Source organism: Uranotaenia lowii, chromosome 3 (assembly GCF_029784155.1).
Source record: "Uranotaenia lowii strain MFRU-FL chromosome 3, ASM2978415v1, whole genome shotgun sequence".
In the NCBI taxonomy this organism is placed as follows: domain Eukaryota; kingdom Metazoa; phylum Arthropoda; class Insecta; order Diptera; family Culicidae; genus Uranotaenia; species Uranotaenia lowii.
The window spans coordinates 222824772-222837322 of NC_073693.1; the positions used below are offsets into that span (position 1 = coordinate 222824772).

A 12551-nucleotide genomic window follows, 5' to 3' on the forward strand; every position below is an offset into this window, starting at 1 on the left:
TGCTTACGTAATTAGTAAACGGCCCCTAAGGTCTTTTACCAGATCAATTTACTGTTTGGCCAAAAACACAGTGTACGATAGACTGAGTCGATTTTGGGTCATTTTCGAATTTCTCAAACCCTCAGTGAATCGGCTATTTTATAGGAAACGTGTTAACACGTTCGTCACCACGCTCATTTAGGTAGTTTTACTAGCCGGGCCCAAAAAAATTTTGGGAGCGAGAAAGAAAAAAAAAGAGAGTTCCCAGATTTGCAACGTGTGGCTAAACTTAGCGGCTAACTTGAGGAAGAGAGCGTCACCCGCTTTTTGATGTGATGGGGCCCCCAGGAAATACACCCGTCACCCGAATATGGGTGCCATGGCAACGAACGTGTTAAAGCTCACACACTTGTGTATACTCAGTTTTATTTTTTTAATTCTCAGTCAGTTCTCGTTGATGTATCGAAATTATGATGGAATGTATCATATGTGGACAAAATGATAACATTTTCTCCGGACTTTCAGTAATCGGAAGTTTTCGGAAGTCGGACGCACCCTTCAGTTCCAATAGCGTCCGATTAGCGAGAGAATACTTCATTTAACATGTTAGATAAGTGATGAGTGTTTAAAAATTTTAGTTTTTTTACAAGATGGAGATTTGACTTCAAACCATAACAGCCTGGTGTTTTCTGCAGTGATGTGCCCCTTGGTTTCAACCTATGAGACTTCATCTAGGGGTAGGCTGTACTCATGCACTTATACATCTCACCCTTTTTATTTTATGCTCTTTCTCCTTCTCTTCGTTTTTCCTCCTCCTCGTTTTTCCTCCTCCTCCTTTTTCCTCCTACGTAAGAACCCGAGACGTGGACCGATTAGGGCACGCTTTCAAAACAATTCGCGCCCGTCACAGCAACCACTCTTCTAGGATTTTCAACCACCGTGGCATGGCCGATGAGGAAACTACCAAGCTAGAATCCCGTCACGACCTCTCCACTTATGAAGTTAGATTGACTATGTCTTCGTTCATCCTTTCTCCTGATCCGTATCAGATCGCACATGATCTGCAAGATAACGTCGTTTATAGTTCGCCATGAATGTTCGTCGCGACACATTTCATTCACAACATTCCCAGCGTTCACGGTTAATAGTTGCCTTCGCTTCAACATGAACCTGTCGTAATTTTACAATTATTCTGAAATGAATATCAAGTAAACTCTTTAATTGTTGGCAGCAGTGAAAACTGCTGAACCAAACAAGACTAATTTCTTCTCCATTTGATGCCTTCTTCTTGGAGAATGGAGGGACCGTCATCTTGGAGGGACCGTCATCTTGGAGGAACCGTCATCTTGGAGGAACCGTCATCTTGGAGGAACCGTCATCTTGGAGGAACCGATGCTATCACTTCGAGATTAGTCAAACGAATGAATCCAACTGCGCTGGGTACGCTCTTTTTATAGCGTCAAATACCCGAGTGTCAGAGAAATGGGCGGAGCCAAATGGGTGGGTTTTTACTCTCTGGATTTAAATTGATAAAGAGAACATTTTTCGTTCAGAACTTTTTCTGTTTTGTATGCATATGGATGCTCAATTCTATTTAATTTCTCTATCTTCTACTTTTCCATCTATATCCTCTACAGAACCCACCCCAAATATTGCATGTTCTGCCGATTTCTCCGTATCTATGCATTCCGGGCGATATGGCGAGCTGATAAGCTTAAGCCGATGAAGGTATTGCTTAAAGCACCGAAAGGATCTGCGTCAGATAAAAGTTGACCTCATCATACTTTCGATTTACCCTGTCTGAAAGCCACGGGATTAGCCTATGCGTCCATCTTACGTTGCTCAATGTGTCCCATTGTTCCTGCCAATTATGGGATGAATCATCCAATAGGATGAAAATCCCTGAAAAAAGCTCCTGCCACTTGAACATTAATATTGCTCGTTGAGCTTTACGTCCTTCTCAAACAGCTTTTGCTACGTAGCATTCGTAACTTCGTAGTTTGGATCTATTGCGCTCCACCTCTAAGGCAAAGTGCCACGCCCGCAAAATGACGTCTTTTGCAACTCTTTGGACCATGGCAATTCGCCATAATCCAGGCCAGAGAATCCACACGCTAGAAATTATTAAACCATTTACGTTTCAAAAATAACCATTTTTGACCTTTTCCCGGGAAATGTCATTTTATGAGTTCTCCATGAGAAGTCATAAAATGACTTCTAGGGGAGAAGTTCGAATATGGTTATTTTTCAGCCGAATGGGATTCGGGAGGAGAAGTTGAAAAATGGTTGTTTTTAAATCATAATGCAAAATAACGTAGAAATAGAACAGATTGGAATGTTTTCGATGAAGAAATAAGATTTAAACAATTTTCTGTATTTCACACCTTTTTATTTATTTATCAATTTTCAATGTGTTCTGCTTGCTCTATGATATTTATTAAGTCACATAGGTAGGTGACTGAGAAAAATGTTTGTTCCTGAAGAAGAGTAAAAATACTCGGGTGCGCAATCCTATTTCCAAAGAGATCCTACAGCTGGCTCAGCGTAATCGAACCACAATTCAATGGGTTCCGGGACATACCAAGCTGCGGATCAGTTGTCGCGAGACGCTCTGCATGGGGACGGATTTCTTTCTTGAGAATAACATAACATGGGAGTTTTTCCGAAATCGGCATTTCGACATGCTGAAAAAATGAATCAATTACATAAATGAAAAACAAGGAACCGTCCGCAAAAAAAACTTACCGGTTCCTGCTGCTTTGTGCTAAATGCATCTGAGAGGTTCCTGATGAGGCAGCTGTAGCACAGACTCTTATGTTGACCGCAATTCCACTCAGGTGGGTGAAGCTTTTTGGAACTGAATCCGGACTGCCGCATAGTCGTCCAATTGGAGTACTGCAATTAATTTTTTGTTGTTGATTGATTGAATTTTTTAATTGGGAATTCATAATAATAAAAAAAATTAGCTTTAGAATCTCTCCAGCCTTGTTTTATACGGACGAACAAATTAAATCCGAAACACGTTCGGTTCACACCACGGTAGCTTCCAATATGGCGGAGAAAAAACATAAAGTTTTTCAACCATTTTGTGGTTTATACACGAGAACTTGATAAATGGTTGAATTTTAAAATCGAAAATTTCTTAAAAAATAACCATATTGATAGTTTTCGAGCAAACACCATAAAATGGTTATTCTATAAACATAATTGGTTAAACAAAAACGAGCGTGCATGACTTTCGACGCACTATCACAACAATATTTGACATGTGCACCGGAACCACAGAGAACAGACGTAAAAGCTCGAACAAAAAATCTTCAAAAAAGTGTGTGAAATTTCAAATGCTGGCATCCAAACAATACGTTGAAAATTGACTTGAAACAGTGCCATCAATTGCGCCGTTTAAAAGCTACAAATCAAAGTTTCAAGTGCCAGTTTTCGCAAGGACTTATCGTATATGAACACGTTAATAATTAAACTAATGCCGCTAATGTTTTGCTAGATAAATGCAATAGAAGTTACTTTTGATTAGACAGAATTTCACTCCCTTTATTTATGCTCAGTCAAAATAACTAACAGTTTTGGAACAAATTTTTGCACTTCTTGGACGTTCATCATCAGAGGACGAATCGGATATATCCAGTCAATTAGTTACATTCTTTACAATCTGTCTTACCCATTAGAACCAATTCTAGACATCTCGCAGCGGGTTACTTTCGAGAATAACTTTTGGATCCCATTGTTAAAAATTAAGTACTTTCTAGTTTGAAGGAAAGAGGGATTAAATTTTAAGAATATGCAACGTGACGAAAATTTTAAGAAACTTTAAAAACGATTTTCTTGAAACTTGCCAAACAGTTGATACGACCTGGTCAAAACTGATCAAAATTTCGCAGTTTGGTTTTGACAGTTCCCTTTGGTGTGTTTGGAGACATCTGGGGGCCCAGCCAAAAAACCAAAATTGGATCAAAACGGTCGTTGGATATTTTACACAAGTTTCGTGGGCTAGCTTGTACGTCTGTTTTCTGTGCCGAAACTTAAGCGGCTATCGACCATCACTCCGAGGTATTTCAGCTGCTGCTTCGAAGATGTGGCGTGTCCTCCATCATAATGTGCGACACATAAATATGAATAACTATAATTTTTAGTACCTATTATACCAGCATTTGTTCAAATAGTTTCATATTTATACTTTCCGTTGAACTTGGTGTGGTTCATAGAGCTAAAGATCATCATAAGTTGCAGAATCTGATGGCTAATCTGTGTGGCCATTTTCTTTCGCCTGTTTTGAGGAATGACGAAAACAATTTATTGCTGGGAGATTATGGAGCGGTCAAGCTTTGAACGCCTATTTTTCTCGAAACAGTGATGTTTGCGCTTTCGCCGTTTTCGATACCGTTCTCTGCTCAATGTATAGGTACCAATTGGGCGGAATTTAGGGCAGTTGGGTGGGTTAATGTAGAGTTGCCATCCAGGACACGTCCCGCTTTTTTAGGAAATGTTCTGCCGTCCCACTTTTTATTCAAAATGTTCCGCTTTTCTTGAGAAAATTATTGTGAAAGACTCAACCTTCTCTGATTCTACCACTTCAAAATAATTGGTGGTTCGTGCTTGATGAAAACACTTTTCATAGAATCTCCCCTCGATTATTTCAACTTCTGTCATTTTTTTCTAATCTTCTTTTATCCATTTATGATTTTCAAAACTAGAAATGTTTCTTTTTTTAAAACATGACCCCTAAGGCTGTAAAAATTAAATAGGTAACACGTTATAGAAGGTCGGTCAACACAGAAAATCATTCAAATATATTTTTTATTTACATAGTATTCCGTCTCACGACATAACTTGACGAACATAATTCCTAAAATTCACTCGGTCCATGGCAACCGTTCTCCAATTTCTCGGACACCCCACGTTCGCCAGATCACGCTCCACTTGGTCTAACCACCTCGCTCGTTGCGCCCCCGCTCGTCTTGTTCCTACCGGATTCGTAGCGAACACCTGTTTTGCAGGACAGTCATCCGGCATTCTCGCAACATGTCCCGCCCAGCGTATCCGGCCAGCCTTCACCACCTTCTGGATACTGGGTTCGCCGTAGAGTCGCGCGAGCTCGTGGTTCATCCTTCGCCTCCACATTCCGTTCTCCTGTACGCCGCCAAAGATGGTTCTTAACACTCGTCGCTCGAATACTCCGAGTGTACGCAGGTCCTCCTCGAGCAATATCCATGTCTCGTGCCCGTAGAGAACAACCGGTCTAATAAGCGTCGTATACAGGTTACACTTCGTGCGATGGCTAAGTCTTCTCGACCGCAGTTGCTTGTGGAGTCCATAGTAGGCACGACTTTCGCTGATAATTCGCCTCCGGATCTCACGGCTGGTGTCATTGTCTGCGGTCACCAGTGAGCCGAGATAGACAAAGTCTTCGACTATCTCCAGCTCGTCGCCGTCGATCGTGACCTTGTTATTACTGGACAAGCGGGTTCGGTCGGTCTCGGATCCGCAGGCCAGCATATACTTCGTCTTAGAAGTATTATGCATCAACCCAATCCTTCCTGCTTCGCGTTTCAGTTTGCGGTAGATCTCCTCCACCGCCGCAGATGATCTGCCGACTATATCAATGTCATCGGCAAAGCAGATAAGTTGACTGGATCTGTTGAAAATCGTGCCCCGCATTTCGCCCACCGCTCGTCGAATAACACCTTCTAGCGCCACGTTGAACATCATGCAGGATAGACCATCACCTTGTCGAAGCCCCCTGCGCGATTCGAATGAACTCGACAATTCACCCGAAATCCGCACACAGCACTGCGTTCCATCCATCGTCGCCTTGATCAGTCTGATCAGCTTCCCGGAAAAGCCGTTCTCGTCCATGATTTTCCATAGCTCGTTACGGTCGATCGTGTCGTATGCGGCTTTGAAGTCGATGAATAGATGGTGCGTAGGGACTTGGTGTTCACGGCATTTTTGGAGGATTTGCCGTAATGTGAATATCTGGTCCGTCGTAGACCGTCCCTCCATAAAGCCGGCCTGATGACTTCCCACGAATCTGTTTGCTTGTGGCGTTAGGCGGCGGAGTAGGATTCGGGACAACACTTTGTAGGCGGCATTGAGAACAGTGATCGCTCGGTAGTTCTCACAGTCCAATTTGTCGCCCTTCTTGTAGATGGGGCATATTACCCCCTCCTTCCACTCCTCCGGTAGCTGTTCTATGTCCCAGATTCGGACTATCAACCGGTGTAGGCAATCGGCCAACTTGTCCGGGCCTATTTTGATGAGTTCAGCTGCGATGTCATCCTTCCCAGCCGACTTGTTTCTATTCAGCTGGCGAATGGCTTCCTTAACTTCACTCATCGTTGGGAGTGGCTCGTCTTCGTCGTTGGCTACGCCGGCGATGTACCTTCCCCCACCGTCTTGATCTCCTGCATGTGCGCCGTTCAGGTGTTCATCGAAGTGCTGCTTCCACCTTTTGATCACCTCACGATTGTCCGTCAGGATACCCCCGTCCTTATCCCGGCACATTTCGGCTTGCGGCACGAAGCCTTTGCGGGATGCGTTGAGTTTCTGATAGAACTTTCGTGTTTCTTGGGAACGATGCAGCTGCTCCAGCTCCTCGAGCTCCTCCTCCTCCAGGCGGCGCTTTTTCTCCTGGAAAACTCGGACTCGCTGCCTCTTCCGCTGTCGGTGATTTTCCACATTTCGACGGGTGCCTCTCTGCACTACTGCCGCCCGCGCGGCATTCTCTTCGTCCATCACCCTCCTATACTCCTCGTCGAACCAGTCGTTCCGTCGAGATCGCTCCACATAACCGATGACGTTCTCCGCAGCACTGTTGATGGTTGTTTTGATGGTATCCCAACAGTCCTCGAGAGGGGCTTCGTCAAGCTCGCCCTCTGCCGGCAGCGCTGCTTCGACCGATTGCGCGTAGTCTGCCGCGACCTCAGGTTACTTCAGTCGCGCGATATTTAACCGAGGCGGGCGCCGGTTTCGCGTGTTGTTCACTACGGAGAGTTTTGGGCGCATCTTCACCATCAACAGATAATGGTCCGACTCGATGTTGGCGCCCCGACAGGATCTTCAAATATAATATTTTCGTATTTTCTTCTCAAAACCAGCAGCATTTTTTTCAAAGCTTATATCAGACAAGATTCAATACCTCGTTTAGTTCTAAGCATTTAGGGTTGCCGCCAGAATACCGGGCAAATCCGGGCACTTTTATCTTAAAAACAGGCAAAATCCGGGCATTTGATTTCAAAATTTTAAATCCAAAATCCGGGCAATATCCGAACAAATATGGTCCTAACAACGGAACTATTTATTCAATAAAAATAAAAATAAAACACTTGAAAATATATTTCAACATCAAAACACATCAGCATATTTTGAATCGTATTTTAGGCTTCCGAAAAACTGTTCATGATTATTTTGATAAAATTTCTAAACTTTTTAAAGAAAAATCATTTTTGAACGCAAAAAAACTCAATATTAGATATTTGTTCAATTTTGGAAATAAAGTCAATAAATCTGTGCAAAATCCAGGCTTTTATTTTCAAAAGGCGGGCAACCGGGCCTAACCGAACTTTTCCTAAATTTTGTGTCAAATATCCGGGCAAGTCCGTGAAAGACAGAGCAATCTGGAAAGCTTATCTTAGCATCACCATAACAATTGGGTTCAGTTAAGCGTTTGTTTTGAGCACGTTCCAGCGATGTTAATATTTTGCTATTGAAGAAAAAATATTCTTTAAGTTGCTTCCAAATGATGATGGCTCAAGATTTTTCTCCGAAATCCTTGCTGAATCCCCTAAATGTAAAGTTTAAGGAAAAAGTTTTATTCCAGATTAAATATAAAAGAACGACCAAGCAAAAAAAAAACATTTTGAATCAAGCAATTGAATGGACAAGCTAAATTAAATAAACTTAGAAAATGACCAAAAACGGCTGTTTTAAAAAAAACTTTCTTCAAATTTGGGATTTCAAATTACTGTGAACTACAAAATTTTCGACTTCAGTGATTGCAGTTTACAATAATGAAAGTTTTCTTAAGAATGTTATTTCTCAAACATTCTATGAACTATTTTACCTGAAGGAAAATATACATATGTATAGGAATGATCATATATAAAAACATTATAGATTTAAAGGAGTTTCCAATATGTCCTGCTTTTTTCGACGATGTCCCGCTTTTTTCGTGAAAGGTCCCGCTTTTTTCTGAAAGTATCTGGTAAGCCTAGGTTAATGCCTTTTCTAGAACTTCCTAATGCCCGATGTCTTAGAAAAACTGTGATTTCCAAAGCTTAAGATTGAAGTGTCCTACCCGGAATTAAAAACAAATCTGGAATTCCCTAATCCCGGGAAACACTATAAACTCCCGAGATTTCTGAAGTCAAAAAAATGCTAAATTACTAACAATTTACACGATGATTGAGCAAGGAAAATGATAGTTCAACCAGTTAAACTTTAATATTCGCTTAAACTTGAACATTTTTCCTCTAAATCATGATCAATACATTAAATATGATAAAAAAAAGTGTTTTCGTTCGAAATATTAGTATAAAGGTGAAGGCCGACGAAAAATTTTTAAAACCAAACAATTCCAATGAAGAAACGATACGAAAAGAATCTGAATGTTCTATTTTGGAAAACTTAGAACTTCCATTTCGCAAACTGCTGACAATAGCAAAATCACCGGCAAAGAAATGTTATATCTTAAAACAAAAGGATAGTTATTTGAAAATTTAATGAATAACTTGAAACTAGCTAACCAATTTCTATCGATAGTGAAAAATCTTTCTCAATTATTTCAAATTTTTGCAGAAAGAATCAGTCTAATCGTTCGGTTAAAGTATTTAGTTTATAGGTCTTGGCTTTTATAATTGCTAAAAGTTTAAAGTGTTGCAATACTACTTCCTTAAAATTTTAAAATACCATCTTAATAAGGTTTCGTATGCAGTAGAGTGTTAAAAACTTCATTTTTTTTCCAAAAATGGCTGGAAAATGGACGCTCTACTTAAGATTGTAGCACGAAATCTTCAAAAGGATTTTTTTTACACTACTACTTGTACACCTTGATCAGTGGTTCTATTGAACTTTTATTCGGGAATCTGTTCAAATTCCATCTTCACGAACTAATTTCTGAGGAATCCTCTCAATGACCAGAGATGCCAACTGGTTTTCAAAAAAATTTGGAAGGTTTTGAAAAAAAAATCATCTAAAAAAGCCTGGAAAGCTAATTTTGTACGTAGTGGCCTTTATTTTGGTCAACAGATCAAAATATAGCATCAAAATAAAGCATCAAAATATTCGCTCATATTTAGCCCGCATAATAACCATTTATTGATGAGTTTGCCTCTGGCCTTGGATATTTGAGCTAGAAAGGGAGATTTGTTTTTATAAATATCCTTATCAAACACTTTTCAGCAACGAATTCTGCTCATTTCCGTCAATTTCTCCATGAAAATATTGAAATCCTATTATTTTGTAGAACAATTCACATTCAACGCCAAAAGATCCATACAAAATCAGGAAGGTTGTCATCACTGCCAACGACGGTGCAGACGATGGCATTGAATTTTCCGCATCGCAATCGCAATCCGATTGCTCTGAGTATGCGGTCATTGTTCTCTACATGTCCAAGTATCACTGCCGAACAGCGTGTCCAGATCTACGGATTTTGACCACTTTCACGATTCGACGGATCGATGTCCGAAATCTGCGGATTTTCTGAATATCCTACGGATTTCAACGGATTATTGAAAATAATTGCGATTTCATACGCATTAACAAAAATTCTAGCTAACTACCAGAAAAAAAGGTCGTCAAGTTTGATTTTACCAAAATCAGTATATTTTTCGATTTTTGTCAAATCTAAGGATTTGAGCGGTTTTCAATCTCAACGCTGCCCCCGTTTACAGTGATCATACCGATCGGTAGTAAGCCACTTACAGAAACGCAACAATTTATCCGATTACGCGTTTTCTACCTAACCAAGTTTTATTTCAATGTATTATTTATGTATAAAAACAAATTCCAATGTTGAACAGTAAGTAAGTTGAAGATTTAAAAAAGTTCCTCTGGAAAATTTTCTTTGCCAGAGGTCACCCTAAGTGGAAGAGACAAAACGCAGAGTCGAACTTGCGGAAAATGGGTCGATGCAAGGAACGGAGGCGGCCAAAATTCAGGGATTGGGTTGAAACATTCCTCCTTTTGTGCCACCATCCGTGCGCAACGACGACGACGGAATGCATAAATTTCAGGCGCGAGCAGAGCCTGTTTCCGGAAGAGGGTGGGGATACACGTTTTCCGAAGTGAGGATCTCTGGTCCGGTGTGATGTGATGAAGAAGAGTGGAGGGTGAAGTTATCAAAACAAAGGAAAATTGATGATACCGGTGGAACTCAGCGGCAATGGGCGATTGATGATGATGAGCTCTGGCTCTGGCTGTAGGGAATGGTTGGAGGGACACTTTGTAAGATTTATTCCTTAATAATCTCAAGGATATGCGGGCAAACGTTCATTTTGGGGCAAGTATCATTTTTTTTCCTTTCGGCACAAGAAAGGAAGCTTACCAACATCCTTTGAACCTTTTCAGCGACGAAATGGGCCAGAACTAAAGATTGGTCACGAGAGAAACACTCTCCCTGGGGGCTCGAATTAATTGATTTATCATTATCGCGCCAAAATTGATGACGATACTAGGTTCCGAGGATGAAATTAGCTCAGCCAGGGAGCTCAACCCATCTCGGCTGCGGAAACTGATGATGGTACTGAAAGTGACAGCTTGAATCGGGTGATTGATTTGGATCCAGGCTTTCTTTTTTCTGCTATCTCGCTCTGTGGGTTTCAAAGCCAGATATGTAATACGAATCCCTCGAACCATAATTTTGTTTAGTAAAAAAAACCCTTCGTATCGGTTGCATCCCATGCGGGATATTGCACACACAATGAGCAGATGCATCACTCTGTGGGAGTCGTAACTCTGTTAATACTAAGTGACTGTTGCCCAACTCAAGTTCATGAATTTCCTCTCTCGCTCTGAGGTTTCGTTCTACTCAAAGATTTTTTGATGGACGACGTGAAAGTCACCCGTCACGTTTAGTATCTGCACCCCACACAACAGGCCAACGAATATCGTTGGCTGCACACACTTTTTTCGCGCAGAAAAAGCCAGCCCAGCGTGAATAATCTGAAAATGATGAATTAATTTGGAGATAATTAACTTTCCGCCTGATAGCCCGGTGTCGGTCTGACCCGGTTTGATGGTGATGGTTATTGTAGTTATACCTACCTCTGCCATAGTAGGGTTCCTTCATGCTGGGGGTCGCGTTTCTCGCTTTAAACCAGTGGTTTTCAAACTTTTTTCACTCACCGCCCACTTTTACAAAATTTTCGAGCTCAACGCCCCCTGGGCAATTTTTTAGAAAATCTATTGAAACATTTGAAAATCTGGATCGTTGAAAAACCATTAGCTTTTGGCTTGATATTGTTATAAGGTTTAACTTAAAATTCATTCAAATTTATATGTGGGTGCCTAATCGGGGACGAGACGAGGGTGCCACATGGCAATTGTTAACTGGACTAGTACCATGCTGATAGATAGAACCATTTATGCAAGTTTGGGAGGACTCACGATCAGTGCCACTCCAACTAAGGGATGTCCCCAAGGTGGGGTTCTATCACCGTTGTTGTGGTCATTGATCGTGGACGACCTCCTAAACAAACTTGTATCTATGGGTTTCGAAGTTATTGGCTTTGCAGACGACGTAGTAATAATAGTTCGGGGAAAATATGAGAATGTGTTGTCAAACAGAATGCAATCTGCACTTAATTACGCACTATTCTGGTGCAGGGAAGAGGGACTGAACATTAACCCTTCCAAAACTACTGTGATAGCATTCACTATGAGACGAAAAATTGCATTAAAACCTCTAACACTAGATGGGGAAGTGCTAAACTTCGAATCGCAGGTGAAATATCTAGGAATCATACTAGACTCAAAACTATCATGGAACCCACAGTTAGAGCATGTAATAGCCAAGGCTACAACAGCTCTATGGGTTTGCCTCAAAGGAGTAGGGAAAAAATGGGGACTAAGGCCGAAAATCATCCATTGGATATTTACAGCTATAATAAGACCCAAAATCTCCTATGCCTCCTTAGTATGGTGGACCAAAACTGTGCAAGCTACGGCCCGGAAGAAATTAGCGAAGCTTCAAAGAATAGCAACGCTATCTATAACTGGCGCTATGCGAACCACATCAAGCGAGGCTCTGAATGCACTACTAAATATTCTGCCACTACATCAATTTATTGAGTTAGAGGCAGAACGTAGTGCCTTGAGACTCTCAAAAATCAAAACTCTCTATGAGGGGGATCTCACAGGACATCTAAAAATCCTGAATAAATTTAAAATAAACTCACTTATTGTAAGGAATGATGACTGGATGGAGCCCGTTTTAAACCTAGACATACCATACAATGTAACTATCAACGATAGGGACGTGTGGGAGTCAGGTGGTCCTAAGGTTCCTCCCGGATCGATTAAATTCTTTACTGATGGGTCAAAAATGGATAACAGAA

The 12551-nt window shown here is 41.1% G+C and overlaps 2 protein-coding genes across 10 annotated transcripts in view; one reads left to right on the forward strand and one right to left on the reverse strand.

Annotated features, from left to right (window-relative positions):
* Window positions 1-12551, forward strand: part of LOC129753543 (protein winged eye-like) — a 531910-nt gene that overhangs the window by 329090 nt on the left and 190269 nt on the right. The gene's annotated exons all lie outside the window — the stretch shown is intronic.
* Window positions 1-12551, reverse strand: part of LOC129753567 (40S ribosomal protein S25) — a 458367-nt gene that overhangs the window by 96809 nt on the left and 349007 nt on the right. The gene's annotated exons all lie outside the window — the stretch shown is intronic.